General features: G+C 45.0%; 1 long non-coding RNA gene across 4 annotated transcripts in view; it reads right to left on the reverse strand.

The window, feature by feature from the left end:
- LOC124100943 (uncharacterized) overlaps window positions 1-25,970 on the reverse strand; it is a 353,895-nt gene that overhangs the window by 147,966 nt on the left and 179,959 nt on the right. The window contains exon 7 of one of the 4 annotated variants that reach the window (XR_009228001.1): window positions 13,235-14,686. The exons of the other annotated variants lie outside the window; for them this stretch is intronic. This is a non-coding gene — a long non-coding RNA (uncharacterized LOC124100943). Of the gene's footprint in view, window positions 1-13,234; window positions 14,687-25,970 lie in introns of those variants that run through there. 4 annotated transcript variants of the gene reach the window in all.

Raw genomic sequence — 25,970 nt, forward strand, 5'->3', positions numbered from 1 at the left:
TAAATATATAGGTTACAGCCAATAACCTAGGAGCGGCCACAATTAATTCACTCTGAATCAGTGGACACAGTGAACACATCCCACGAACAGCCTTCATTCCAGCATTATGATGACATCAACCTATGGCTAAATCATGATTAATTACTTGAATTATAATTAAACACACAGTCAGGCGTGGTGATCCACAGCTGTAATTCCAATGGCTCGGGAGACTGAGGCAGGAAGATCAGGAGTTCAAAGTCAACCTAAGCAACTTAACAAGGCCCTAAGCATTTCAGTGAGATCCCTATCTCTAAATAAAATATAAAAAAGGGCTGGAGGGGCTGGGGTTGTGGCTCAGTGGTAGAACGTTTGCCTAGCACGTGTGAGGCCCTGGGTTCGATCCTCAGCACCACATATAAATAAATAAAATAAAGGTATTGTGTCCAACTACAACTGAAAAATAAATATTAAAAGGGGGAGGGGGTCCTGGGGATGTGATTCAGTGATTAAATGCCCCTGCGTTCAATTCCTGGTACCAAAAAATAACAATAGTAATTTTAAAATAATAATAATTAAACACACAGTAGGTGCTCAGTAAGCCTTTGTTGAGGAGGAGGATGTCATAAAATCCTGTGAATTCAAAATTTTTGGATTTTACCTCAATGAATGACATCTTTCTCACTGGTTTCTAGGTGTGTTTACATGAATCCCATTTGCTACAGAGCCACATGAATCATTGTCACGAGCAACGTAAGGACAAATTCAGAATCACAGGTTATTTTTTTCTGCATCTTGTTAAAAATAAAACCACACCATGAATTCTGAACAAATCTAATGCATAAATACATATTTTGAATGATTCAATGCAATATATCCAATTCAAATGCCTCTGTATTATAAAACCAACTGATGGCCATCATTCACTTACTTTTTCAATATCTGCAAGTTATTTTACATATCTTTCCATTTTTCCTTAAATGGTAGAATCTGAGACCTAATAACCAACACTTCCTTCCTCCCATCCGGGAGAAAAGTACCCTGGCCTGTGATCCAATGCCACGAAGCTGCCTCAACCAGATACTCCCTGCTGCCTCCTGTGGACACACAGTCTCAGGGGCTTAGAATCAGTGCCTGGGAGCCCTCCCCAAATAATTGGAAGCAAGTTATGCTTGACAGCAGAGGTGGCATTTGTACTCTAGCCACTGCACAAATACAGTCTGTTGCCAATTTTGACACCCTGAAATATGACACTTTGTAGAAAGGACATGGCCCCAGTCAGGAAATATTGGAGGAAACAGCCTAAAATAAGAGACTAAGAGATGCCCCTGCAAGTGACATGCAGGTTGGTCTGTAAGATTGCAATGGTTTCAATAAGTGCATATTAATAGATACAAGTAGACAAATAGATGGTAGATAGATAAAACCATTTTTAACTGGCATGACAAATAGGTCACAAGGCCAAAAACATCAAAAAGTTCAATTATGGGCTGGGGCTGTAGCTCAGTGGTAGAGAGCTTACCTAGTACGTGTGAGGCACTGGTTCCCTCTTCAGCACCACTTAAAAACAAAAAAGGAAAGAATATTTGAAGCATGATATTCCCTTTTTAAAAAAAAGTTCAATTATATCATAAACCAATTCAAAATTATTGACTGAATTCTTAAATCTTCAGAATGTCCCCGATAATATTAACAGCATGACCATTTACTAAGATTTACTTTGTTGCAGCTAATGGGCTCAGCATCTCACCTGGGCTCTCCGTGAGGATGAGCTCACTGACACATTCTTGGGATGCTTTCGTTGTGATGACAACAGACTCAAAGAGGCTCAGAGGGAAAGGAGACATTCCAATAGATGAGCTGACACACCTTGGTGTCCAGGGCACAAGTTCCATCCAGACTCCTTTCCCCAAGAGAGGTATGGAGGCTTATGATTCATAGGGTTGGAATTCACACAGACTTAGCCTGTGCACCCATGGACATAAGGACCATTTTTTTTTCTGCTCAGATTGCCAAGATACCTAATTTCATAAAACACCAGCTTTAAAAAACATTTTAAGGAAACTGTATCTTCTTAATCAATTTGAATAACATACATATGGTGCCATAAGTGTAATCACTCGGACAGCAGACAATGCCTGATACCCACAGAGTATTTATCCAATGCAGGCATGGATCATCTTGATCCCTCAGCTCTCTTCATCTGGAAATGAGACTGCTTAAGATACCTCATGAAGTTACCTCAAAGATTTATAATATTTATTAAAATTGTGTATATGTAACAATTTTGGACCTATAAAAATGGCACTTTCCTGTGGTTCACCTGTTATATTTAAAGTGCATCACACAGTCTGGCTCATAGTAAGGACTCATTAAGTCATAGCAGTGGGGAGGGGAAGAGGAGGAAAAGGGGGAGTTTCGGAGTCAAGGGCCTTAGCGGTAACACCATGACACCCCTTCCCTTGCCTACCCAAGAGTTAGTTGCCATCAGTAAGAACAGGGAGCTGGAGGATCTATGAGAACGGGCCTTATACAAATGGGTTTGCTACACAGTTGAAGCTGCCAGTTGGATTAAAAAGTAGAACTGGTTAAAAGGGACTCTGGGGTAATCAAATATGTTACCAGGTCATCTCTGCCTACAGTCATGTCGCCAAGGATTGGCATCATCGACTAAGCATGATTTTAGAATTCATGGAACAGGTGGGGGGGGGGGTTAGGGGAGGACTTGAGTGGGCCAGCAAAGGTGGCAGCCCCTCCCTAGGGAGTCATGAGAAGAAAGTCAGGGAAAAGATGGGCATAGAAGTCAGACTTCACAGCCTGCAGGAGCTTCTGCCAGACACATTCTTGGGATGCTTTTGTTGTGATGAAATCTGTCCCCTCTTCACAGCACAGACTGCCAACTGGTGGATCCTAGTGAGTTCTATCCCAGATAGTACATTCAAGGCGAGGGAGAGAAGGAGTCCTGCGCACGCAGGACAGCAGGCAGCTTGTCCCGGGCTGTTGATTGACACAGGTTCCACTATTTTATTCCATTTGACAACATTATTTTGCTCCACTTTTTAAATATTATCACAACTACGAATTCAGAATTTTTGATCAGTTGTGTGACACCAGTCAGGACTCAGAATGTCTTATTCAGTGACAAATAGACAAATCCCTGGATTTCTTCCTTTTTCTGTTTAAAGAAAATGCATTTGTCAAACCCCCCAAAAAAAGAATGCTTAAAAGAAATCTTCATGAGTAAGATACTTCCACACTAGACAAAGAATTTGTGATCAGCAGTCATCAAGATGTTTGGGGATATTTTTGTTTTTAAAGCTACTAGATTTTCTAATTTCTTCACAACCCATAGCAATATTTACACAGTAATTCTAAAACCTGAACAAAATCATAGTTGCTACTCTAAAATTATTAAATATCAAAACCTATCATTTACCTCATTGTTACATCAGTGCAAGAATAATTAAGAGATTCATTCCACATGTACCTTATTGAGAGTCTCATGAAGAAGATGCTGTGTCTATAAAAATTAGTAACATCTGATTCAAATTCAAATAATTCATAGCTTAATTTGATGGTTTTCTAACACAGGTGCATGAGAAAACAGTCCAGGCCCCTCCACAAAGGGCTTGGATTCAGCATGCCACGGGCATTGAAGAGGATGCAGGGTTCATGACAGAGTCGGAGAAGCACCAATTTATAAGCTACAGAGAGTTGACTGAAAAGCCTTCACAGACACATCCCTGTTGGTGCTTTGAGATTTTCCCTGAGATTCTTCACAGTCAGCAAGGTGACACTAGGTCACACACACCCACAGTGAAAATCCTTCCTCTGAGAAGGACCTACCTAATCAGGAAACTAGCACCATCTTAGAACCTATTCATAGCAAAGCTCCAGCCAAGCAATTTTATAAAACTGAAGCTAGATAGGCTTCAGGTCCCCTTGCTTCAAGCCCATTCCATTTCAGATCTCCTGCTCAGCAATGCCTCCCCCAGGGAGTGGCTTTGTATTCTGGAAGACCGGCATTCATTGTCATTAAGCAGTGTCTTTTTCTGGCTCTGTCACTCTTCTTTAACATCTCCTCCCAAAATTTCTTTCCCAAACTAATCATTTCCACTGCTCTCTCAGGATCTGGACCACAAGATCTAACTCTTAGGATAACGGGCACGCAGAGTTGCCATTTGCCCATACAACCGTAGGTGATTAGAAAATGGCATCCCCGCCTCAAAATACTTCTACCTCACAGGATATTGTCGCAAAGACAAATTTTGTTAGGATACGTTACGGCTCTCCTCCACTGAGGCGTCCTACTCAATAGGCCACTACACAAGGACTCCCTTTTGCCTTGTTCCACCTGCGCACCACAGATGGAGGCCCTGGCAGATAAGACCTGGAGACTTGTCTGTCGAAAAACTTCTACTCTGGGGCCAAACACTGATATTTTCTACCACCAAGAAAATGGAGGTAGAATAGATCCTTTGATGGTAATTATGACTTACTTCTTCAAGCAGAATTCTATTTTCCCTCGCTGGCTGCCTGGTGGGTGGAATGTTTGGAATAAGTTGGATTACTGGGAAATTAGTCTTTTTATAGGTATCCCATTTATGGGGGTAAAAAGAATAGTGTCAGTTCAAGTTCTCACCATTTAACTAGAGGAAATCATCGGGTGGGTGAAATCTGCATATACACAATGGCAGAGAAATATTTTGTCAAGAAGTAAACCACCGTATACAGGGATGAGTAATAGCGTCTATAGAGGTGTCTTAATCTACAAAATGGAGAATTAACGCAATCAAGCTTGCTTTCTTTTATTCCTTCCCTTTTCTCCAGCTCTCCTCACTTTCAAAGAAAAGTACTAGGAGAATAATTGAGGGAAGGGGAATTTTTTCCTTGAATAATTCAGGAAATTGCCTCAATTTTCCTCTTCACTTTTCACCACATTTACTTGTGCAGGCATAGACCACATCTGCATAATGAGACTCTCTTGCTATTGCACAATCAACAAGGCTTTTTTCTGGCTTGTGTCTTAATTTTTCAATTGATTATGTGACACTTTACTGTATCAACCATACATTGATCTGATTTCTTAATTAAAAAAAAAAAAAACAAGACTGGGCTAACCATCTGGCTGGTCTTGCCCACCTTCGCCTCTGCCCCTTAGCTCTAGCTGCCTGAGACGGGCAGCTGACAGTGGAAAGCCATGGGCAACATTCTCTACAACTCCTTTATTGTGTGATTAACGAGGTTGACCCATTCATTCACAAACCAGTAGAATCTTGATTTCATTCTTGGGAAACTAGACAGAAGATGACACAAGAATGTTTGCCAGCTTCTTTTAAAAGGCAATAGAAGGTTGACTGGCATAGGACCTCTTGTAGATTTTGCACCAGAAATTTGGTTTTCAATTCAGAAATGGCTTTGAGTCACTACCAGATGCTCATCTCAATTTAGAGAGCTTAGCTTCTGTGGGTAAATTGGTAATTTTTTTGAAGCCAAGCCTCACAAACAGATTCCTATTTATATCTATTTAGATACTTTCCAATCATATCCAAGGGCTGTGGAATGTTTGATATGGTTACAAGTATTTCAACATATCTTTTCACTCTGCCTTCATACTTCACAGAAACTTTCCCCTTCATTGTTTATGAGCGATTCTTCCTAAGAAAACACTCGGAAGACGTCAGCACAAGCCCTGCTTGGTCCAGGGCTTCCTGGAGACAACAGGCCTGCAGTTCTGAACTGGAACGAAGATGCCACCCCACGCCAGGCACTTTCCACCCAGGTACAGTGATGTCCCTGCCTTGTCCTGCTCATCATGGTGCCATCCCTGGATGAAGACTGAGCCCAGCGGGGGTATTGAAGGTGGTATCTGCGAGTTGACTCTGGGACCACTGACGCGCTGTCCACAGGTTTGAAACCTTATTGTTTCCCTGTCAGCTGCTTATTGCTCCCTCTTACCCTGCTATTTTTAAATTTAATTCCTTTTCTTTTTCTTTCCTGTCATTTCCCCTTTTCATTTTCCCCTTTCAGTCCTTACTTCTTTGTTCACTATTTTTTCTTTAACTTTCTTCCTGTAAAACCATTTCTTGCCCTTGACCCAACCCCGGGCACAGGCAGCGAAACTCCGAGCCTCTTGCTCTGCGAGCCGTCTGAAAAGCCTCAGCAGCTCTGCACCTCCCAGCCCAGTTCCTCCTGACACCCAAACACACCTGTCCCCACGGACTTTCCCACCTCCTGGCCCCAGATGCCAACAGACCCTCCGCCTCCCTGGTTCTCATGCTTCATTGTCAAGGGCACAGACTTCAGGGCCACACTAACCTGTGCTGGAACCCTAATTTTGAGAATATCCAGAAGTGACATAATAAAATCCCAGGGTCTCCGTTTCTTCCTCTATAAAATGGGGATAATCCCAATCACTGCTGTTGTGGAGATTAAATGAATGACAAGCACTTCCCAAGTTACTGACAAATACTAATCCCAACACCTCAGCTAAGGTGGTGGACACTCTGAGGTGCCCAGCAGTGAGCCCAGCAAGCACGCTAGTGGCATCATCCATCCCTCAGTGACCCTGGGTTGTACATTTCATGGCCCATGTGTTCTAAATGGGATCCAGGAAGGCCATGGTAAGTGCTTCAGGAAAGAGCTTGACCCTCACAACCCTAGCCCTGGCCCCTGGTGAGCACCGTGCCTTGGGAAAGACTGTGGCTATCACTTCTGCATTCCAGAAGCAGTGGCTGTCCCAAGTCCTCGGCGGGCCTCTCCACCTGCTTCAGCCCTGGGGAAACAAATCCAAGGTGCAATGGGCAGGGAAATAGCAGCCTGCACTTGGCAACAGAAAGGGGACACCATGTTGGGAGCATCAGGAAAGGACACAGAAAGTCCCCAGGTCCATAGAGCAAAGAGAATCTGTGTGTAATGGAGGCCCAACCAGGCAGTGCTGCTGGCCTGGACTGGTCTTTGTGCCCAGATTTTGACTGTGGGGCACCTCCGTTCCACCCCCAGGAACCCAGCAGGACACGGTCTGCAGACTTCCACTACAGGCAAATGCAGTTATTTTCAACATCACTCACAGTTGAATGTCTTTTAAAGTTTAACCTCTGGTCTGCTACAGCCTATCCTAAATGGGTAATCAGACCTGCAGGTATTAATTAAACTTATGGTTCTATTTATTGTAGTACTCTGGGGATTGAGCAGACAGCAAACAGTAATAAGTACTTCTGAATGTTCTCTTTGGCTTAATTACTGTTCCGTAGTTAGTCCATCAAATTGATGAACAATCAACAAGGCTGAATGTACTCCACACTGCTCACGTAGGGTGAGGATGCACGGCACCTACCAACATTGTTCTCTGATATCGTCTTGAGTCCACTGGAGAATCAAGACAGGACAGGCCTGCAGAGGCTTTTAGCTAACTTATCACACGTCAGGCATTTGGCAGGGGGCCCCTTTCTCCTCCCACTCCCCACCCCTAGCCAGCATCTTTCTTTTCAGACATACACTTGTCTGGCACTGCTGGTCCTCTGCAGCCACCATGTCATCAGCCCCAGTCTAAGAAGGACTAAGAGCCCAGCAGAGCTGTTGAGCATCTGTGCTTTCCAAAGTTTCATATATGGCCAACGCAGATAATTAAAAGTATAGATCCTAGAAATCTAAAGGGACTTTAGAGGTTACCTAATTCAATGGCCTCATTTTATACAAGATGAAACTGAGACCAGGGAAGCAAAGTGGCTTGACTAAGGTCACACAATGTCTGAGTAAGGAAATTTGGGGTTGCAATAAAAAGAGACCCACTCAAACCAGCTTAATTAAGTAAAGGGCTAGTTTTATTATAAGAGCACAGGGAACTCTCACAGAATCCAGCTGGGGCCCTGCAGGAAGTGGAAAGTCACTAGCCTCTCCTCTCTGCTCCTCCTGGTATCTGGAAGCTTAGTTCTTGTCCCTCATGACTTCAGCTTGCACGTGGCTCTGAGTTGCCATGGTACCAAAACCCGATCCCCCTGTAGGTGACCTTCAGCCTCAGTGCCAACACCTCTAACCACAGGTTCCTTGTCTTTTCAAATCTGCAAATTATGAACCTGAGAGTGTTCAGGCAGGAGAACACAGTCAGTCTTGCCAGAGGCATGGACCACCTTTCACATGGATTGGTGGAATAATAACAAACTCCCAAAATAGTAGCAGAGCCAACACCAGCATCCAGATTTTCCAACTCTCCATCCGGACCCTTCCTGCCTCCCGTCTTACACCGCTGATCAATTTTAGTTCAAGGATTACCTTTCAGTTGAAGGGAAACTGAAGGCATGGCTAGAACCACTCGGGAAACGGTGACTATGTAAGAGGAGTAGCCACGAGTGAAACAGGAAGAACCCATTGCAGCAGTTCCCTCACTACTGAATCCCCATCCAAAAATAGTTCCAGAGAGAGAGAGAGAGAGAGAGACTATCAAGGACCAAAAAGAATTCAAAGCCCAGAGGCTGGGCTTCCTTCAGCACACGCCCAGAGAACAGCACGTGAGCGCCAGGGGCAGGAGAGCTCCTAGGTAGGAAGAGTGACACTGGTGAGGAGCAGATGGCTACAAAGTCACCTTCCTCTCCTGGAAGAATCCAAGAGTGATCTTCACACTCCATCCTGCCGTAGTGAACCACTTACTAGGAAGGAGTGACTGCTGTTTTACGTTCAGATGTTGGCTCTCTCTCCACTTCCTCGCGTTAGAGAGAATTGCCTTCTACATGGTGAATGAGTCCAGATGCAACAATCATTCAGTTTCTCTCTTTCCTGGACTGCCTCTTTCCCTCCACTCTCTCTTTCCCAGGTGAGAGAACAGAACTTAAATGAGCCTAGCTCCTCCCCCGGACCAACTGGCTTCTGTGATCCACTCACCTCCTGCCCCTCATTCCTCACTGCAAAACAGGGAATTTAGACCAGAACAGTAGATCTTGACCTTTCCCAATTTTAGGCTCCTTTGAAGGACACTATGGACATGCTATGGACACTCTCCCTGAGAGACTCACAGACACCAGCAGTGTCATGTATGATTCTAAGGGATTCGTTTGACTGCTTAAAGCCTATCCTGACCCTGGTATTGATTCATAAACCCCAAGCTACCTCTCTTAAACTAGACAACCCCTAAGGCACTTCCAGCTCTGGGAGCCTGTGAATACCAATTATCCCCCAATCAACCTATGACATAGAAGAATTTCAGCACTTTGTGGGACAGAGAGATCGACCCTACTTTCTTCATGTACAGATAAAGAAATTGAGGGCTGGAGGCCTTGAACCAGCCATCTGCAATCGCAAAGTCTGCAGGGCTCTTCTAGAAACTGTGTCACCTGGCTCAGGTCACACTGTGCTGTGAGGGGCAGGTAGTGCAAAGCAGGGACAGTGCCTGGCTCCTGAGGCTCACAAAGCCACAGCTCACTCCTTGGGAGCTTTCTATGACCAAGGGGTTGTTGCTGTGATCTCCTGACTTATGAGAGCTGACAGGACATTGTCCTGGAGATCTCCGCAACCCTTTGCGAGCAACCAGACACTGGCTGTGACACCAGCCAGCACTAGGAGCCCGTGAGCAGTGCTTGGCAAAAATGATCGCACTGCACCAAACACGGTCTCTTTCCAAAGGGCAGACAGAAGCCATCCTACAGGTGATTCTGAGAGGCTCCACCCAATTCCACAGATGCAGTCAACCAGGAAAAGAACATGCCCATCCTCTCTCGTTAGCGGGACAGCGTGAGAAAATAACAGAAAGTCCATAACGCCCTTCCTCACCTGAAACCCAGGCTTTTTGGTAACAACTGAAGAGTCACCTCACATTCCACAGATCTTTCACATGGAAGAAGCCTTGAAGCTTTTTCTCAAGTTGGTATAAAATCCAGACTTTTTTTTTCTTTTTCTCTTTTGCCAGTCTCGGTGAGCAGTGGGTGTCTGGGTGGGTGGATTGAGTGACACGTTAGTGAGAAAATCCCCTCCCCTTGTAGAGCTCCTCAAAAAAAGGAGTCAGAGAAGTATCATTTGGGAAAGTGACAGGCGGATCATGTAGCAGTGCTGCTGATGAGAAAGGGTTTAAATCTGTCAGGATCCTGAATTCAGAACAGCGCTGGCACCCGGAGGAGTGACCCAAACGCCACTAACCTCGGACAGCGCTGTTTTCATTTCAGGCAAATCCCCAGAGGAGCTCTCCCCATCACTCCCTCCTCTCTTTCAATATCCTGCAACCAAAAAGAGAGACGCAGCAGTGCCAGCTCAAGGGAGCCTCCTTCACCTCCCATTTGTTCCAGAAAGTCCCTTCCTCAGCCTCCCCTCATGAGGGTCTCCCGATTATCCTCTTCCTGCCACCTTGGAGAGTAAAGTGTGCGCATTGCCAGAAATTCAGAGTCTGAGGACATGCCACAGTGGCACAGCCATGACATGAGAACAGATGGAAAACTTCTCAGGAACAAAACGTGCGCGCGTGTGCGCACGCGCACACACACACACACACACACACACACACACACGCACAAATGGATTCTGGCTTTGAAGTGGATATTCACGGTTCAGCTTTCAAGTCTTCTGAAACGCCCAAACTCAAATCTGACCTACTTAGGCAGTGCTCTTATTTATGTCTCAGACGAAGGAGCTGTATATTTAGCAAATGAGAACTGTGTATCCCCCATGCCCACTTCATGTTTAGAGAGCCCAGCAATTTTTGCTTTTAAATTTTCCCCTGGATTGTCTCCATAAAAGTGGATATGTAAGTTAAACACTGTTAAAAAATCCATGAGCTCCAGGAATTCTGCATAAATGCATCCAGATTCTCGCTGAGTGCACGGGTTAATGTGGTTTAAAGGAAAAGGATGAGACGGCAGTTGATCCATGTGTGTTCGTCTCCTCTTAGTCGGCAAACCAGCTGCCTGGCTTGTCTGCTTTTAATGCCGTGGCGCAGATTTACTGATGCCCCAACATGCAAACAGTGTAAATTTCTGCTAGGAGAGTCTACGTGTACAATGTGAAGTACAGAATTGAAGCTATTATCTAGCTGACTCAAGCCAAAATAGACATTAGTTTCAATTATCTGGGTTTTCAGGAGAAAGCCTTTTTAACCTTCATTATCAGGATAATCACCTCAACCCTCACCTTTTGTCCATGTGATGGAAACCATAAAGTTTTAATCTCTTGTAATAAACAGTCACCTCAAACCTTTTTTAGAAGCAGGGGCCATGGAAATAGTAAGTGCGCTACATACAGGGAAAGGGGACCCCCTCCAAAGAGTGCGAATACCACTTATGCTCAACTCTACCTATGGCAGAAGAGTTTCAGCCCTCCAGGGGCAGAGGGGTCAGCCCTACTTTCTTCTTTTACAGATGAAGAAACTGAGGGCTGGAGCTTCATTCAAAAGAGTCCTCCAAATAGAAAGTGTTCTTCAGCAAGCAGCTGACTCGAGATGTCACTCCACTTAGCAGTGAGATTCAGATCCCCTTGGACTTCGCTGGAAAGGTCAGCTTCAGGGAATCCAAGGCCCTTGCTTCCTTGCCTGCTATGCAAATTTTATCCAAGGCCCCCTGTTTCTGTGTTGTCTGTGCAAATTTTCTTCTTGATCGTCTTTCTATTCCCACCCCTTCTTATGGAATAGGAAGAGAGGAATGGCTGGTGTCCAAGAGTAAAAAAGGAATGGCCTGGTGTCTACACAAATGTACCTTTTCTTCCAATTCTCAAAACAGGACAATGTTCAGTGTTCAACAGCAGCAGCGGGGCTTCAGCAGCCAGCTCTCATCTTCTCAATTAAGCACCTGTGTGCAGAGGTCTCAGGCGGGGCCCAGGAATCGGGGCTCCATCATCATCACCATGGCCACCACACCCCAGGGACCCCCAGGACTACCTCATTTGAAGGTGCGACTTTGATGTGCACACCTTCCTCTGCCCCTCACTCCTTGTCCCAGACCCCAGACCCTCCCTAAAAAGCTGCTTTGGCTGAACATGAAGCCTCGCTCCCTTCTCTCAGAGAGCAGAGCTCCCTTCCAGGTAAGACCTTCGGGTTTATTTATGCCTGCTAAGCAGGCGTCGCCCACTGTGCCTACTTGGCCCAGCACAGATGGAGGAAAACGCACACGTGTACCCAGGTGTTTCCCTTACCCCCAGCTGGCACCAGGCCATGCCGCGTCAGAGCCCAACCCTGACTTGGATCTACCAGCTTCCAGCGTGCAAGACACACAGCCTGCTGTTGCAGCCTCCAGCCTGGGGCAATTCATGGTGGCTGTCCCAGCAGACTACGACAAATATCCACTCGTCTCTGCCACCCACTCGCCCTCCTCAGCCCACATTTCTTTTTCCAGTCATGAGCAACATTCCCATGAACTAATTCCCATGTCCCAAGCTCTGGTCCTTCCTGTATCTGACCGAATATTCTGACTTGCACTGAACTCAAAGATCGACCAGGAACCTACTATGTGCTTGATGTGTGCGGTCAATTCTTAGAAGACCCCATGCCCTCCAGTTAAACAACTGTGGTTGACGTCCCTGGCAGCGGCCTGGGGTCCCGCTAACGGCGGCTGTGATGCTGGGTTCAGAGAGCAAAGTAAATGAAATCCAGCTACGTTGGCTTCTGCTCCATTAGGAAAGGGAAAAATCAATGTTTGCCAAATGTAGAAGGACAAAATCAATAGCGAAAGAAATTTTATTTTCAACCTTCTAAGGGAGTATTACAAAGAAGAGAGAGTGAAAATTATTATTATTTATTGATGTATATAGCACCTTCTGAAAGCCTCAAAGCGTTTTATAGAATTACAAACTGCCTTCGTCCTTCTGGGTACAGATCGCTGTGTTCTGCTCCTGTGCGGCCCTCACCAGAAGGGGCAGGTGCGCCAAGTATTAGGACAACACGATGCCACACCTGTAAGGTGATTATTTAAAGTTGACATCTTATTTACTTAAAAAAACACACACACAGGAAGGAATAATTAGCAGGGTGCTGGGGTCGGTGCACTCTAATCTTGCGGAGAGTTCCTGAGGAAGACTCTCCTCCCTAGCTTTTAGATGGCACCGTAATATATACCGTTTGGCAGAGGAAGCAGAAAACCTCACTCCACCCTTCTCCAATGTTCCTTTGCTGGAACACGCAGAGCATTTGGGAAGAATCAGCCACCTGCTGCCAACATCTTAATGCAGTTCCTGGCAGAAGAGTTTTGATAGATGGCTTCAAAGCCACCAGTATAAACTACTGAACAAAACTTTCCAGAAGATGAAATGTCAAAGGAGCCGGGCTGCAGCAAGCAGGGCCTCTGGAGGTTGGCAGCTGTCTACAATCCACAAAGGGAACGGCAAACGGGACCCTGCCAGGGCAGATGACCTAGACGTTCCAGGCTCTCTCCTGTTTCCTCCCTTTTCTTTTTTATTTCCCCTCATTTGAACTTCGTGATGATCCTTTGAGAAAGATACGTACCCCATCTCACAGAGGCTCATAAAGTGTGAGTGACTAACCCAGAATCCTTCATCTGTTCCCTGGCGGAGCTAAGAATAGATCCTGGTCTCCAGGACCTCGAGTCAGAAGGAGACGAGAGGTTAAGTGAGTCCACTTTGTACCTGCTGCAGGAATCTGCTCTCGGCATCCCGGAGAAGCAGGCGGAACTGGGCATGACCAGGTCATCACGTCATAGGAACTGTGTCTGCTTTTTAAATATTACTCCACCTCATTTATTCAAACGCAAACACCTACCTCCAGATGGTGTCCCCTGATTTCTCCAGAGTTTGCCATCTACAACTATCCAGGTTGTCTCACGGCCACACAAGGACCCTCCGAGTTGGGAAGACCATTAGGCATGCACATTGTCTACTCTCTGATAAATATCTCCAGTTCCCTCAAGAACAGTTCATATATCATAGTTTCCAGATAGTTCTTTCTCTTACCCTGGACAGTTCCAGCTGGTTTCTGATGACTATTAAAATATGCTCTAAAACATCAACAATTCTAAATATCATCTGACATGATAAGGAGGTGAGACCATTTCTTCCAGTTTCCTGGAGACTACCACACTTGCTTGGGGGTCGTGGGGGGAGATTTTCATTCACACTGTTAATTAACCTCAGTGACCTACTCAGACTCCAAGGGCTTTTCATAGACCACCAACCCCCAGCTCACACCCCTGCAATTGATTTCTTTTCCTTTTTTTTTTTTTTTTTTGGTACTAGGGATTGAACTCAGGAGCACTCAACCACTGAGCCATATCCCTAGCCCTGTTTGTATTTTATTTAGAGACAGGGTCTCACTGAATTGCTTAGCACCTCACAGTTGCTGGCTTTGAACTCATGATCCTCCTGCCCCAGCCTCCTGAGCCATTGAGATGACCGGCATGTGCCACCCTGCCCAGCCCTGCAATTGATTTCTAATACTCAGTGGAGCCTTTACTCTTACAAGGATGAAGTTCTCTCTTCTTAGTCGCTCCCACTGGTTTAGTCCATGGGGTTTCTGTGATTCCCAAGTCATCTTTAGCACACCCTTTACCCTGGTGCCATGCATATCCCGCCATTTATCCTGCACTGATTGGTGGACCAGAGCTTCTACATCTTCATTCAAATTATTAATAAATCAATTCAATGCAGTGATGCCTAGAACAGAGCCCTTTAACAGGCACTGGGGGCAGGGCGGTTGGCATTTGCTCTTGAATCCACAGTCTGGAAATGAACTTCCATTCACTTGCTTCTTGACAGGCGTTGCTCTAGGGTCAGCCACAGGCAAGAGCTATTTTAAGAATAAAAAGGATGAAGTTTTCAGAATCTTCCTGGATCCACCCCCTTGCTCCCTCTTCTGCTTTCAGTCCCTGTTTCCACAAACTAACTGCACTCATAGGCCTGATGGAGTTTGAACCTACGTACCCCCTAAAGGCCCATGGGTTGAAGGCCTAGTCCCCAGGGTATTGCTATTGGAATATGGTGGAAGCTTTAAGAGGTGGGGCCTAGTGAGAGATCTTTAGGTCATTGGGAATATGTCCTTAATGGGGATTGTGGGGTACTCCCAAGCCCTCCTCATGTTTTTTCCCCTTCCCACACATAAGGTATAGTCTTACCCCACCAAGAGCTCCTGTAAAGATGTGCTGCCTCACCACAGGCCCAAGAGGAACAGAGCCAGTGGATCATAGACTGGCACCTGAAAAACAGTGAGCTAAAATAAACCTTTTCTCATTATAAGTTGATTATCTCGGGTATCTTGTTATAGTGATGGAAAGCTAACACACTCCATTTGCCACTTCAGCCTCCACTAAAGCTTGGTGTCCACCCTAGCATTCTTATAATCAACTTTCCTTTCCTTAGAAGTTTGATGCTACTGTTTCCAAATCCCAGTGAACCATCTTGCCTGATATACATCAGCTTCTACTTGAAAACTCCCCTTGAAACCAGCTGATTTTGCTCCATTATTCCCTTTTCCTTTTCTGATGTCCCTTATCCTTAAGACTAGTCATCACCTCACACAGCCTCATTTTTGTCTAAGCAAACATTATGAGAAACTTTGTCAAAATTCTTGATAAAATCCAGATACTTTATATAAGAGCACTCTGCTATCTTATTAAGCTTAGTTTATCAGAAAGAAATAAGTTCATCTCTATACGAATTGCTAGATTATAGTTTTTGTGTGTGGAGTAATCTCATGATAGGGTAACTCCCCTTTCTTCTGGAAATTATCCCTCCCTTTTGACACACATCTGCATGGTTTATACCATGGGTAATGATGTGATTCCCAGCCCAGCCCCAGCTGATGTGTCCAGCTGGTCAGTTGCTCCAAGAAGAGCCGATCACATTTGTGCAGGCACTAACACTGGAGAGGAAGCCCAGGGGCCCATGGCTCCTGCACGACTGGGCACGGGATGCGGTACTGGGAAACTCTGGGCTGCCTCCTTGCCGTCACCTGGGCCAGGAAGAAGCCCCTCCTGCCCAGGGAAAGAAGACAGAAGTGGGAGGGTGGAGCCCCACTCAGGCAACAAACCAAGCAAGTCCTGGTCCCTGTTTTTCCCAAGAATTACCCCAAATCTTTAAGACAAAATCCCCCTTTTAACTTGAGCTTCTGTCATGTGCCACCAAAGAGTCGCCAGGTCGCCAGAGACCGAAAGCCAAGCACAAGCCCCACCCCCAACCTCTCAGGACTGCACCAGGCCAATTGTTCCGCCGCCTGTGATCCAGCCACGCCCTGGCCTGAAAACAGGGAAAGATCAGAAATGAATGCCCCCCCACCTCCCGCCACCCCCGTTGGCGGTGACTCAGGCCCATTGGTCACATCAGATAGGCAGCACCTTCTATTCTGATTTCCCCGCCCAGTGGGCGGTCAACAGACACAATTCCTTTTTTGTCAGGCTCCGTATTTCAGGGTCCACTTTCCCTTCGTTTTTCTTTCTTGATGACCTCCTATTGACGGCAAAGGAAAGTCCCTCTTCCAAGCCACAGTCCAAAGCACGGATTGTTCCAACCGCAGGGAAAGAAGGACAGCTGGGAGTGTTTGCTTATCTGGGTTGCTTTGAGTTGAGCATTGAAGGGGATTTCCAACTGAACAGCCTCTTTGAACACAGCACAAAATGTTCAGGATCCTCTCTTCACGGCCCTGGCAGATTCCCTGGTAAACACCTGATAGAGTCACTTTTTTTAATTGTTCTTCCCAGTTCAATCAAAACAGCTTCTAGAATAGGGGTGGGGGAAAATGGAATGGACTCTCCATAGCCCTACATTCAGCCCAATTCACAAACATAGATATGGCAACCTAATTTAGAAAGGCTCTTTCTTCCTGAGGTCGACAAAGAGGGTCCAAAATCTGTTCTAGGAACCTCCGTTCTTCAGGAGGAGAAGACCAACCCTCCAGATGGACTTCGCATTGCTAGGCAACAGAGCACAATGACCATCAGACTCAGGGACAGTGGCAGTGTTCCCTGCAATTGTCTTGGGGACATGCCAGGAGAGCTAGCCACGGGACTTAGATCTTAAGTCACCCATGAAGCCAGCCGTGCCCTTGACACCTCAGCCAAGATGTGTGTGGAATAAATGCTTCCTGATGAACCAACGAATTGAATAACCAGGACCAGGCTCCGAAGGGAACCAGAGGAGAGGGGATCGCTCCTGCTTCCAGCAAGCTACTTACACATTTTTCTCTTTGGGCATTGGGCTTGGGACCCTTGAGAGAAAGGTGTCCACTATTAAAGTTTGGAAAACAGTGCTCCGCGGGAGTTTTGTAGAATTCAGAGGGCAGTGCCATTCATGAGGAGGCTCTTAATAAATCAATTCAGGTATGGAGGGAATAGACGCAGCCATCAGGACCCAGCATCACAGGAAACTGTAATCCAGCATGTGAAATTTAAATCTCTTTTAGAGCTTGCAGTTCACTAAAAATATCCCTGAGGTCACGGGTTGCTCTGCCCCCGCCCCTGTGCTCAGCCACCTCTTATCGGTGCAGTGTCATGACAGTTCCCCAATTTGTTCCTTGAAATTTTCATTTTTACTCCTGGACTCAGCCCCTTTTGTTAGCACCTCACATCAAAGCCCCTGTCTGCAGGAGCACTGGAAGGAAGTGCCCAGTCCTTAAAGAAGCAGAAGACCCATGTTGGATGTTTTCCGTAACCTCCGTCTGCTCTTTGGGAGCCAAGGACAAGATGCTGACCAAGCACTTTCTGAGAAGGAGTGTAAATTGCAGGAAACAGAGTATAAATTAAAGGGACTGCCTCATCTAATTAGCCACACAGGAAATGTAATGAGCCTGGAAAACAAAAGTGTAATTTATGAGGAAATATCAATTGAAATAATGTAAATAATGGGGTCTTCACTGTGGTTTCTGGTTACTTAAAGAACTAAGGTAGTCATTAGGCAAGGAAGTGCTTCTCAAGATCTAGAAAGACTCTCTAACAATGTGGCTTTAGAATGTCACACCACCTTCGGGAAAGACCCTAAATTAATTGTATGATTTTTGTAAGACACAGAATGGGCTCAGCGCAGTTTCCCCGCCTCCCTTTACACCAGCTCTGCCTGTGGGAGCCGGCCTGCCCCTGGCCAGGGTCCCCGGGAGCGGCTCTCATTGGATGGGGACGCTCATCCTCCTGGGCTCACGCCCCTCACCGTTGCTTCTGGAGCGGCCCAGTGTTGGCAATGCTGACCTTAAGACCATTTGTCTGAATGGAATTGTAACTGGGGTTCTTGTCTGCCTCTCCCGTATTAACGTAGCCACCTTCCTTTTCACCTTTTCTATCTTTTGAAGTAGTTAGCCTCTGGACAGTCAAATGCATATAAATACACACACACACACACATATATATATATATATATATATCTTTAATAAGCTCAGTGACTCACTACATAAATGGAAACAGAGCAGACCTCTTGAGCCATGATTAACAGCACAAGCTTTCACAGAAGCTTAACTTTTAATTAATTATTATTCTTTCACCTGCAAATATCGATGGGGTGCAGTGGGATGAGTAATACACGTCTGCAGTGTTAGTGATCAGATCAGGGCAGGCAGCCTTTCCAGCTCACACCTTTAAGGGATGGGGAGGAGAGACCGACACAGTTAGGTAACAGGACCAGACCTTTAGCAACTTAACAAAACCAGACTTAACTTAAATTTTTCCATGTGTTGTTCATCAGGAAAGCCTGAAGGTGACTTCCCTTAACAAAGGGGTTGACTACAATAACCCAGAAAACAAGATCGGTGAAAAGCAAGCTCCCTCAATGTCCCGCTCCCTGAGTTCCCAGGTCCAGGGCCCACAGCAGGGGCCAACTGAGCAAACTAGCAAGTGGAGCCGAAAACCACATGAACAGCGGGGACCCTCGGCACCCGGCTTCTGTTCCACTGCCGTCCACTGGAACAGCAGTCCTCAACCATCCAGGGACAGCAGCCCCTCCTGCCTTCCCACTCTGCCTGTCTTCCCAGGGGCCCTCTGAGTCTGCAGGTCCACACACAGGCAGGACCTGCCCCAGGGGTGTCTCCCACCTGCTCCCCACCAGCCGGCTCCCTCCTGCACTGGGGGAAGGGGCTGCCCCACTGTCCCCCAGTGCCCCTCATCCTGCTGCTGTGGGGCAGCTTCTTCCCTCCCAGCTCTGGCCTTCAGAGGGCAATCAAAGGGGACAGGGAAATACCCCTGCCTCCCCACACGCCCTAACTCTGCACACCCCAAACAAGCACTTCTGCATATTCAACAACTCTAATGAGAACTTGAGCACATACATTTTAGAATGTCTTTTTATTCTTCTGACCACAGATGGCCAAAGGTTGAAAGTTCAGTTCACCAGACCTTTCTGGCTCATCCACGGGGTTTTTGTGCCTCTGATAACCAGGGGCAAGTGGCTTCTTGGAATTAGTGTCTTAAAGGTACAAGTAGTGACATTTATTTCTGTACAAAGAAAGAAAAAAAAAATAGCTTCTTATTCTTATTTCTGGCCATCACAGATATCCTTCTTTATAATTACTTGGGCTATTGCTATTATGGCCATCATTTTCACTATTTACTATTATGGGTATTTAGAGGCTCATAAAAATGTGAGCTTCCTCAATGCTTAAACAGCACGAGAGATAAATCAGAGCTTTGGCTGACTGGCTGAAACCTGACTGGGAACAGCTGGATCACTCTCTTGACTAAATATTTACAAAAGGCATGATTATATCACTGAGTGACACTGTGAGAATGTAACAATTTATCAATCATCTTGTTTAACACCAGTCCCCACAGGAAGGGCTGCTTCCCACTTAACAATAAGAATCTACTGTATGCTAATTAATTTACTTATTTTCACTTAAGGTTATTTCAGACACATTTGCCCTGGTGTTCTTATCTCAGCGCATTTTACACAGAGACCAAACAAATGGTTTATAGGGGAAAAAAGGAGGGTGGGGGAGCAAAGCTAACCACCCGCTTAGCTCTCACTCAGTCTTCTGGGGTGGAGGAGGGAAGAAGGGACATGTCTAGGCTCCTCCCACGGCCTGGTTGCAGATGTTGCCGCCAATTCTGGAGAAGACGAGAAAAGTGAAAAGACAGAGCCAGTAGCCTCTTGAATTTGAATATGGAAATGATGCACAGTTGGCTGACATACAGGCAGTCACTGTCAAAGATCCTGTCCTCCAGTGCCCTCAGCCCCCCAGGAAAAGCCAGAGGAAGCCAGTCGAGTGCACAGCCTACAGCCACACCTCTGAGCCTCTTTCACACCAGCCGGGAAAGGAACCCTGGGAAGATGCCCGTGGGGTCAACAGCACAGTTTTGCATCTCCCAGTGACTTCCCAGAAAACAGAGCACATGGGCAGCAAAACCACTCCACAAGGACAAGCCCTGTAACACAACCAGGTGACCAAGGTTTTGATTCTAAAGGACAAGTGGGAGAGCCCAAGACCCTAGACCCTGATGCCTGCGTGTTGTTGCTATCTGCAGAGGGAAGGAATGGGCCACGATGTGAGCAGGACCCCAGAGAGCCCACAGGTGTTCCTGTTCAGGGTGTGGGGCAAATCTGAGTGGAGACGCTGAGACAGGGACGGCTCTTCACCTTCTTGTCCTGTCCTTCACCTGGCAAGGAGGACAGGACAAGCAAAAGGGCTCACAGTCCAGCTCCTCTAAGATCCAAACTGGCAACCCAGGCTTCCTCCAGGAAGGGGTCCTCTGAGGACACACCAGGCATGAGAGCACCTGAGCAGAGCAGGGACAGCAGAGGCAGGGGGAGAGAGGGCGCGGGGAGAAGGGAGGCAGGGTCAGGAGAAGAAACCCCCACGCGTTTATTAACTTTGCAGAAACAACACGAGGGACAGGTGCCGCAGACTCAGCAAGACACCGTGAGCCCAGCCTCCTTCCAAGACTTTGGGAAAACTGAACTCAAATGAAAACGAGCAATAGGAAAATATGCAGGTCAATTCCCTAAAAAGTGACTCTAAGAAAAAAGAATATCAGAGTGCACCCCTAAAGACGATGAAATACGCCAGAAAGACATCAAAAAGCCCCCAAGACTTCAGATACCCTTTCAAAACAACAAACTAGAAGATTTTCAAAAATATAAGACATGCAAAAGCAACATAAATTAGAATGATAAAAACTTCAGAAATTAAGGGATAAAACTTACGATAAAACATCACACATAGAAGAAAAATCATTTCAGAAATAAAACTAAATTGTAGGGAACAGAAAAAAAAAAGCATATACTCAGCAAGACACTGTGAGCTCCTTCTGAAGGAACCAAGGGGATTTTTTAATTTTAAAAAGTTTATAAACAGATGTTAAAGATGCAAGAGAAGATGACAAACACTGGAGACAAATGAGGACACCTCACACCTGAGTCTTAGTAAAGAGCAGAACAAATAATAAAACTGTAAGTCAAAAAGACTTTCCTCAAATTAAAAGGAAAAAAGCTACACCATCACGTGTATTGAAAGTTTTCTGATACTTGAGAATATAAACCCAGAATGATCAACACCCAGATATCAATAAATAAGCGCTTTCGGGGAAAAAAAAAAAAACATTGGAACATTAGACAAAAGAGCACGTCGTTTCGTTTAATTTATCAACTAAATAACTCTTATACCAAAAGAATATACAGAAACATATTTAAAATAGTCAAGAAACAAAAATATGAAATTGGATTTTACACCCAGCAAATCTGACCTTCAGTTTTAAAGGGCTCAGACTATGGCTAATATACAAAACTATGCGAGCACTGTTGGAAACCTTCCTAAAGCATCTGTTGGAACACAAACACAGACACACGACTGAAGGGATGTCAATGAGGAGATGTGATAAGAATTAAATATGTAATTATAGAACTAAAACTAAGTGAGGATTACGAAGAAGAGATTATACTGTGATATATGTGATAGGTAAAAAAAATCCGGCATATATATGTAAATGTATTAGAGTATGTATTTTTCTATATATATATATATAAATGTGTGTCTGTATATATGTATATGTAAAACAGCCATTTTTTTATGTATAAGAGTAAGAATTGCCTGTCTCCTGTAAATTAGGAGGGATACACAAGTCTCTGTATTCAAAGACTTAACCAGACTCAGATTTGATGCCTTTGGGGAGAAGGTAGGTACTAAAAAATAGTTACATACTATTTTTATTAAAAAACAAAAACTTGACATTATTGTACCATTGACAATAATGTCAAGTTTTTGTTTTTTAAAGTATGTAACTATTTTTTACTACTTTTATTAAATTGTCTACAGTAATCAAAATTAGTTGTGGTACTGAGTATCGCTAGTCCTAGGGTTTTTTGTTTTTTGTTTTTTGTTTTTTTTTTAATGTCTTAAGATAGGATAAAGCAGGGGCTGGGTTATAGCTCAGTGGTAGAGCGCTTGCCTCACACATGTGAGGCACTGGGTTCGATCCTCAGCACCACATAAAAATAAATAAATGAAGATGTTGTGTCTATCTTAAAAAAAAAAAAAAAAGATGGGATAAAGCAAATGAGTAACAGTACATTCCGATGCTAGCAATTCCTCTGTCCTTCTTAATGTGGAAGGAAAAAGATACAGGTGAAATATAAAAGAGTTTAAGTAAAAACCCTACAGTCCTGAATTTGAATTGGATCATGGCAGATGAACTTATGAGGTATTCTATTTTTAAATACAAGCCACACACCAGTCTGTTGCCTAGTTCTGTCCACTGGAAAGAACCAGAAAGCATGAGCAATCCAGATCATGGTCTTATTTTAAAAAAAGGAAAAACTCCTTGTAGAAATAGGTGAGCAGGAAATATAAAGGTGAACCCAGCACCCCTGGACACACAGGACAGCAGGAGACTATCAGGTCCACAGAGCTTCAGTGAGGATGCACATTACCATGGATTGAAAACCAACTTTTTAAAGTGGTCACCTTCCAAAGATGACAGAGAACCAATGCTGTACCTCAAAAAATGAGTTAAATAGCCAGGTGTGGTGGCACATGTCTGTCATCCCAGCAACTCTGGGAGGCTGAGGCAGGAGGATCACAAGTTCAAGGCCAGCCTCAGAAAATTAGAGAGGCCCTAAGCAACTCAATGAGACCCTGTCTCAAAATAAAATATATTAAAAGGGCCTGGGGATGTGATTCAGCAGTTAAGCACCCCTGTACCAAAAAATAATAATAGGTAAGTAAAAAAAAAAACACTTATCCTGCCTTTTGCATGCGAACTGCATTTCGGGGTAACCAAGAGTAGATGAGGGGAAACATTATCTTATAAAACTATTCCAGTAATAATGTATTAATAAAAACAAAATGGTAGAATTAGTACACCACTATTTTACATCCCTGCAAATCAATGGATTTAGGCACTAAGGACTAATAGTTGCTAACATTAGAAAAGAGTGAAAACAGACTTTATGTCCTCCTGATGAAAAACACAAGGTCACCTATACTCTTGCCAAAGGGATCAAACCTGAGTCTGATCTGGCCTTTAAATTCAGCTGCTAGTTCAGAGAAGACAGAGGACAGAGGACATGTCAAAAATGCCCCATGCTTACACAAGCTATAGAATCCTGACTCTGGAAAACTCAATAGCCCCGCTCTTGCATACACAGATTGAGTATTCTGTCTCTGAAATGCTTAGGACCAGAGAGTTTGGGATTTCAGATTTTTTTCCAGATTTTGGAATATTTGCCTACACATAATGAGAAATCTTGGGGATGGGACACTTTATACACATAGCCCAAAGATAATTTATACAATAGTCTTAATTTTGTGCATGAAACAAAGTTGCATGATGTGGAGTGTTTCATTTGTGGTGTCATGTTCACATTCAAAAAAGTTTTGGATTTGGGAGCATTTTTTTAATTTCAGATTTCCAGATTAGGAATGTTAACCTGTATAAATCTTAAGGAAAAGAAAGGGCTGGGAGACGATGCACAGCTCATGAAGGGCATACTGGATAAATGCGGCCTGGGATACACAATGGAGAGACAAGACCGTTCCCTTTCAAATACAACCAAGGGCTTATGTGGGATGTCCAGGCAGCAGTTACTCGTGGCAGGAGTGGAAGGAGAGTGAGGCACGTGGAGGGCACCTGGGATGGCTGGCAAGGTTCTATTTCTGGACTTGCATGGATTTACAAGAGTTTTTGTTTATCCTATAAACTCTAGTAGGTTATTTGTGTTTATGTGGCTTGCTTTATCTCTTTTATTTTACAATGAGCAAGTTAAAAAAAAAATAATGCCAACAAAAAGATACAAATGCTATCATTGTATAAAGAGTATGGGCATTAGAGTCAGACAGATCTAAACTTAAGCCTGATTTTCTTTTTCCCAGTAGGGCAGGGAATACTGAGACCCTGGCCATCTCTGAGTCTCAGTTTCTACTTTTAAAAATGGAAATAGAACCTGAAAATGCCAGCTATCTCCTAGGCACTCAATAAACGTTGGTTTTACTCAGTTTTCCCTTTTTTGGAATGCTTAGCATGACTGAAACCATGTAGGAGTCATGGAGAAGTCTCAAGTAGGATTTTTAAATGAAAGAGATGAATATTAACCAGAGACCCGGAGGGCCAAGCAGATGGGCGGGGAAGAGGAGGCTGGGTGGAGCAAATGGAAGGCAGTAGGTGGGTTTGCTGGAGAAGGGAGCCGGCCATGGTAGTTACCAGCCCAAATATCCAAGGGGGAGCTGGGGATACAGCCCAGTTGGTGGAGTGCTTTCCTCACATGCACAAGGCCCTGGGTTCAAAACCCAGCACCACCACCAAATATCCAAGGAGATGGGAGGTAACACAAACGAGCAAGGCAGCACAGTGCGTGTAAAGGCCCCAGGCCAAAGACAATGACAAATGGTGACCTCTGACCCAGTGACCAAGAAGGGGTGGGACGGGGTTAGAAGACCTAATTCCATGTTTAAGCATGGCTTTGAAACGTCTGTTAACCACCAGAACATGCATTCTATAAGTTCCACATATACATTCTATCAGCCCTTCAGATCCCTGACGGAGAACAGCAAACTAATTCACCTCAGAAATGGGCTCTGCATTCCAGGATCCCCCCAGCCCCAACACTGGAGCTTTCTTTCACAGCACTGACACACTGAGAAGCCTTTGCCACACACATGAGCCACCGCAGCAGAGATGGAGCCTAACTATACCGAGATCCTAGTCCCCAAACTGCACAATAGGGAGGCTCCTGGAGGAGAAATGCAGGTCCTCGCATGGTCTTGACTCATGTTTGCATTTGCTTCAGTTCACCTGAATGCTCATCCGCACTGGGTTTTCCCTTCAGCAATTTAGTTTTAATATCACACCCTTCCGGGCAATTCCTGTATCAATAATAAACCAATGAGCCTGGTACATGTGGCGAGAAGGAAGGAACCAGGACAGAAAGAAAGTTGGCTTCTTAGACACCAGTGACAGGAGAAAAACCACCCTCGCGGGGCCCAGAGCCAGGGATGAAGTCAGTTCTATGTGATGGCTACCCTCAGGCCACTTTGCTCTTCCCTGGTGATGGGCACCGTGACCACCGCATTCTCTCTTTTCCTCTTAACCCTTCAGGGTACAAACCCTGCTAGGCGCCATGTCGCGGAAAGGGAGCTAAGTTCAGTGAGACTAGTGGCTGAACCTTCTGATTCCGTTTTCTCAGAATTCTGTATAAAAGTCCAAGACATCCCCTTGACGGGGAGCTGTTCTTCAGTGGGCATAAAGTTAGACAAGATGTGTAAGTTAGAGCTCTGTTGTGCAACAGAGTGCCGAGAGCCGACAGGGATTGTGTTCTTAAAATTTGGTTAAGAGGGTAGATTTTGTGTTGTGTTAATACCACACCCCCCAAAAAAGAAGAAAAGGGGACTCAAGGAGACTTTGGGAAGTGAGATTATGTGTATAACCTAGACTGCGGAGATAGGAACGTGAGTTGTGCACACATATCCAAACTCACAAACTACATATTAATTATACGCAGGATTATTATTTATTTTCATACCAGCCTTACCCCAATAAAGTTGAGGGGAAATAAACAGCTGGATGTGGTGGCACATGCCTGTAATCCCAGCTGCTCAGAAGGCTGAGGCAGGAAGATGGCAAGTTCAAGGTCAGCCTCAGCAACTTAGCTAGGCCCTAAGCAACTTA

The sequence above is a fragment of the Marmota monax genome, unplaced genomic scaffold (genome assembly GCF_021218885.2).
Source record: "Marmota monax isolate L192 unplaced genomic scaffold, Marmota_monax_Labrador192_F-V1.1 WCK01_AAM20220418_F8-fsc00164, whole genome shotgun sequence".
Lineage (NCBI taxonomy): Eukaryota > Metazoa > Chordata > Mammalia > Rodentia > Sciuridae > Marmota > Marmota monax.